The sequence below is a fragment of the Sarcophilus harrisii genome, chromosome 3 (genome assembly GCF_902635505.1).
Source record: "Sarcophilus harrisii chromosome 3, mSarHar1.11, whole genome shotgun sequence".
NCBI classification, from domain to species: Eukaryota; Metazoa; Chordata; class Mammalia; order Dasyuromorphia; family Dasyuridae; genus Sarcophilus; species Sarcophilus harrisii.
The window spans coordinates 235,425,937-235,431,936 of NC_045428.1; positions in this window are offsets into that span (position 1 = coordinate 235,425,937).

Genomic DNA, 6,000 nt, shown 5'->3' on the forward strand with positions numbered 1-6,000 from the left:
ACTGATATAGGTACTGTGTGGTTCAGACAGCATTTAATAAAAAAAAAACAAAAACCTGGAGAGCTCTCTAGAAGCAAAGCAAAGTTTATTATACATTCTCACGAGAATCGGGCATCCCATCCATCAGTAGACAAAATCGAAAGGATGAGGCACTGTAGGGGGGGCAGGGCCAACACTTTTAATCCCTAACGCAAATACTCCCTCCCACCACTGACCCTCTTCTTTATTGGCTGAGGATCTTACATTCTAAACGCGGGAACTAACCAAGAAATTGAACTTGACCAATAAGTACATAGTAGCCCATATTTGACGTAAACAGAAAGACACTGATGTCACAGGAGGATAACAAGGGGACTTAAGTATGCCCTTAGGAGGAAAGCAGGGAGGGGACTTAAGTATGCCCTTGACTTAATGCTTAAAGTCCTTCAGGCCTACTCCAACTCTGAAATAGATGAAGCCTTACTCAATTTTCACAGCTGTCTTGAAAGATCTCACCTCATCTAGTTCAGTACCAAATGTTGGGTTTTGGTCATGTGAAAAATTTATGATGGCCACTCTCTTTGGCAAAAGGTAGGTGTATTTAGAAGAAGAGGTTGTGAGGTTCAGAAGGGACCCCCCAAAAAATTGGAGGTCATTGACCAGTGTCAGGAAGTATCTCAAAAGAATTTGCAGGCTTGAACCCATCTCCAAGTCAAGGTGCAAAGTTTATTATAATTGTAATGTCAGTTGAAGTGGGCTAAATTCCAAAAGGATTTAGCAAAGAACCAGGAGCAAAGCCAAATATATCCAGTTCTTCATGTCACTGATATGCTCAGGTAGAACTGAGGAGTGGTCTATTCACTATTGTCTCAAGAATTTGGTTATTACTGATCAACAGATTATCTATTTGACAGTCAGTAATGTTTGCAGGAGTATCCTAAGGCCAGAAGATTTTAGAATCAGATTATTAGAACAAAAGCACCCTAAGTTCAGGGGACCCCATCACTTATATGCTTCCTATAGAAGCTGCATCAAGGCTACAGATAAAATAAAGATACAATAGATCCTAGGAATGGTAAATATGAAATAGAGTTGGGAGAGCACATAACAAGTGTGTGGAAAGGTGAAGAACTTACAGATTAAGCACATATTGATCAGAGACTGTTCACTAAAGTACATCAGGCCTATAGGCCCCAGTCACATGATTTTAGATGAGACCTGGACTGCATTCCATTGTCCAAAGAAAGAATTAAGTGGCCGAAGCTGTATATCACCTTTTTCACTGGATTCCACTGACCAAATAGGGAGATAAAGGTTTATGTAACCAATCACAACCTATAGAGGGTGGGATTTGGGGGGTTCTTTGTCTGAAATGTATAAAAGTTGTAAGCATCTTCAAGTGAATGACTCTCCTCCTGTGGGTATCTTTGCTGTCCTTTCGGGCCCACAGGCTAGGACTGTCTGCTTCTCGAGATTCTAATGAATGCTTTCTGTACATCATTTGGAGTGACTCCTGAGTAGTCAGTTTGAGTAGGTGCAATTGCCCCAAACAGTTTTGGGGGCTCTCCGGGACTGGTGTCTTTTGGGGAGATGGGTGAGCACCTGGAGCGGAGGCGGGCGCCCACGGAAGAATTTTTCCAGTGATCTCCGACTCAAGTGTGTGTGTCCTCCCTCCCCATCAGACAACGGATCGAAGCAGGGGGACTCAGTGTTGTACAGAAACTAATACTTTGGAAGAAATGAATGTCCTGACTGGCCGGCGCAGTTTAGAATCCACACCGTGTGGCTCAGTAAGCTCTTGGAATAGTTTGGGGGTCTTATTGGCTGGGTTTTAGGGAACCTGAGGGAATAGCCCTCACTAAATTTTGTTGAGTGCTGGACTGTGACAGGCCCTAGTGGTAAAGAACTGCCAAGGGAGGCTGCCGAGAAACTGCTGAACTTAGTTTGAGGAACTAAGTGAAATGGGGAAATCACAGTCCAAAAGTGAGTGTCAGGATCTTAGTCAGGGAATTCCAGTCGACAGCCCATTAGGAAGTCGACTTAAGGACTGGGAGGAACTTCCCAGATACAAAGGAAAGGACAAAAGAAAGATCGTTAAATATTGCTACTTTGTTTGGAGTGGCCAAAATATTGGTGGGGGAACTGATTTGGCCGAGATTTGGTTCTTCTGACGTTTGGGTATGTCAACAATTGAATTTGTATGTGAATGGTAAAGACCTTTTAACCCAGAGGAATCCATTTATGCTAATCTCTGGCTTGATGGGCTGCTAAAGTCTTTTTGAACCAGCCCCAGAAACCAGAGTAGAGAAAACAGAAAAAGAGCCAGGGGTTAAAGAGAAAGTAGTAAAGGAAGAGAAGCAGGATTGGGACCCTTTAGAAGCTCTGCCCCCCAGCCAGTTGAGGCCCAGTTCGTGGCTGAAGCTCCCAGAGAGCAGATAATAGAAGAACAGTATGCTCCTATTTCCAGGGAATTTCACCAATTGCAGATATTCAGAGCCTCCCCTTTAGGGAGGAGGGAGGATCACTTCCAAGAAAGACAGGAGTTCAATGGGGGATATATGTAGAGAGGTCCCCCTCCCAGCTGGGGATGCCGATATGTTCCCCTCAGGGAAGTCCCTTTAGGTGGGCGTCAAGGGGGCATTGGATATGTGAATGCACCCCTATCAAGAAGTGAGGTTGGGGCATTTAGCCATGCAGGAATGGGAAAGGAGGCACTCACCCCTGAATGATGGGGCGGTCCCTGTCACAGAAGCATACTGTGAATGACCCAGGGTGGGATGGTAATAATCAGGCGCATAGACAGAATATGCAAGATCTGAGGGAGTTAATTGTTGTGTGAGTGAGGGATGCCTTTTCAAAGAGGCAAAATATAAACAAGGCCTTATCTATCACCCAAGAAAAGAACGAATCACCAGCGCAGTATTTAGAAAGAATTAGGGAAGGAATAAGAAAATATTCAGGAACAGATCCTGAGGTGCAGTTTGTATCTAATTCCTGGGCGGATATAAATAGGAAGTTACAGAAGATTGAAGGGTAGATGCCATCTCCTTTGGAAATTTTATTGGAGGAAGCTACAAAGGTTTATGTAAGGAGAGATGAGGACTGGGCTGAGGAAAAAGAGAGGCAGAGAAAGGAATGGGAAAAGCCCAGGGATAAGAGAGAAAGAGAGAAATAGGATCATGATTCAGCAGATCCATAACTCGGATGCTGCTAAAAAGGAATATAAGGGACCCAGGAGGGGCTGGGAGTCTGCAAGAAATAATAAAGGAAAGGGTGCATTGAGGAATCCACATTTAGAATGTAGGACATGTGGAAAACAAGGAAACATATTGGGTAATTTGTTAACATTGTAAGTTATGCTTTTTCTAGCTATTCACTATATTGCGAATCTTAAAAGTTCTGAAGGGAACTGGAAAGAAGAATGCAGGAGACTAAAGGATTGATTTGTAGGAGCAAATTGAGAGCCTGAATGATATCAAAAATTATCAGTTGGAAAATGAAAGGAAATAAACTGATTGCCTAAATCTTGAGAAGGATTCCCACGTAGGAAATTGAGGGGAGAAACAGGAGGGAATCCTTTGTCCAGCAGTGCAGAAGTGAGGGAATCTTCTCTTTCCTCCCTTCCCCGCCACCAAGTGTCATTTTCTGTAGTGGCTTGGTTAATTGACTGAATATTTGTTTCTTTGAAAAATAATGGTTTTCTTCTTTAAGGAAATGATCATAAATGTGATCTATAGTTTGAAAGGGTTATTTCAAAAAAAGTTTAATTGATGTTTTAAAGAACTTTTCAGATTCTTTTATGTGAAAATAGGAAGTTTTAATTAACTGTATTGATGCCAATTATTTAAAGGGACTCCAAGGATAATAGTTTTTGCCTTTGTCCTTTTGAAAAGGTTTTTGTTATGGACAATATGTAGTTTGGGATTTTTCTGTGTATTGGGTATTTAAAAAGCAAAATGATTGATATAATATTCAATTTATGAAACATCTACTTGGATATGTAAAAATTGTGTGAACATTCTGGGATAAATTTCTTACTGTTAAAAGTCTTACAATATGTAGATGATCCTCTTATGGCAGGAAGGAAAAAGAGTGACCTGTCCAAGTCACTATCAGTTTGTTAAATTAATTAGGGACACAGGGACTGAGAATTTCTCAAGACCAATTGCAATTTGTGAAATGTGAGGTGAAACACTTAGTTCATTGTATAAGTGAAGGAAAAAAATAAATTAGATCCTGTAAATTATTTGAGGGAAAGAATGGAAACAGTAAAGGTAAGGGATTGGCACACAGGGCATTGGTCACTAAAATTTTGACTAATCTTATGTTACCTAAGAACATTGCAGTGATTCATGTGCAGGGGCACCAAAGAGGAGATTCATTTGAGACAAGGGGAAACAGCTTTGCGGATGAGGAGGCAAAATGGGCTGGAGAAGAGGAATCTGTAAGTATAGAGGAAATGATTGTATTAATTCTGGCATTTCTGCCTCCGATGCCTCCACCTTCCCTTACCCCAGAAGAGACGCAGGAAATCCAAAGCCTTGGTGCTCAGGAGGATAAAGAGGGGCACTGGCTCTTCCCTGACGGCAGAGAGGTACTGACCACAGCAGGTATGAGACATGTGCTCCAACATTTACATCAGGGCAGTCATCGGGGTGTCCAAGACCTGTGTGATGTGGTGCTGACTAAGTTGGTGGCACTGGCTTGTACACAATAGCAGGCAATAGGTCAGCAGGTGTCCTGTTTTTCAGAGGATGAATAGGGTGGCCCAATGACAAGTCCAAAAGGGAGGAAGGCCCCCTGGTATCAGGCCTTTCCAAAGCATTCAGGTGTACTTTACCAAGCTGCATCAGTGGGGCGTCTCAAATACCCGTTGGTCGTAGTGGACCATCTGACCTCATGGGTGGAGGCCTCTGCCCTTGCCTGGGCAACTGCCTCAGCAGTCATAAAAGTACTCCTTGAGCATATCATTGTGAGGTATGGGATGGTGGAGCAGGTAGATTCGGACCAAGGCTCCTGTTTCCCAGCTAAGATCCTCCTATCTGTGGCCCAAGCTCTAGAAATATCATAAGACTTATGTACCCCAAGGCATCCGCCCTCATCAAGTAAAGTAGAAAGGATTAATAAGGAAATTAAACAGCAACTGACTAAATTGGTGTTAGAGACACAATTGCCCTGGACCAAGTGCCTTCCCCTTGCCTTATTAAGAATAGAACAAAACCCTGAAGGGATGTGAGGTTATCACTTTATGAATTATTGTATGATCATCCTTATCCAAAAAGGGATTAAAAATTCTTCCTTGGATCCAATATTTGAGACCAAGGATTTGTTTTTAAAGGAATATGTTCCGTCTTTACTGTAACATCCGAAAACTTTACAACTGAAAGGGCTTATTGCTCAGACTCCTCCCTTAGGATTCACAGTGTATAAGTTCTAGCTTGAAGACTGAGTCCTGGTTTGGACGTGGAAAGAGGGCAAGCTGACCCTGAGCTGGGAAGGACTGTTCCAGATCCTGTTGACTTCAGATACGGCAATACACACCAAAGAGAGAGGTTGGACATATCACACTCGAGTCAAAGGTCCCGTGGATGCACCAAAGAAGTGGGCAGTAGAGACTGATCCAGGAACCTTGAAAGTGCGGCTGAAATTATAAGAAGCCTAGCAAAGACTGATGAATTGTGCATGTAAAATCTTTTTGACTTGTCTCATTTGGGGAAGTCTCTTGGGACTTTTCTTGTTTGTACTAGATATTACATTTTGTTGAACTGTATTATTAGGATTAGGGGTATTATATACTATCAGGAAGAATGGGGTGTGAACCAAACCCAAAGGGTTGAGGACTGTGCCTTCTATATGTATGTGTAATTCTGTGTGGGTACTTCTTTTGTACTGGTACCTCGAGAACAGTGGGGTATGAAAATACCTTTCAAACCCTGATCCAAACAATAGCCACTAGCTTTAGATTGACTGACTGTTGGATATATGGGGGACCTGATCAACTTACACAGTGGCCCTGGATTC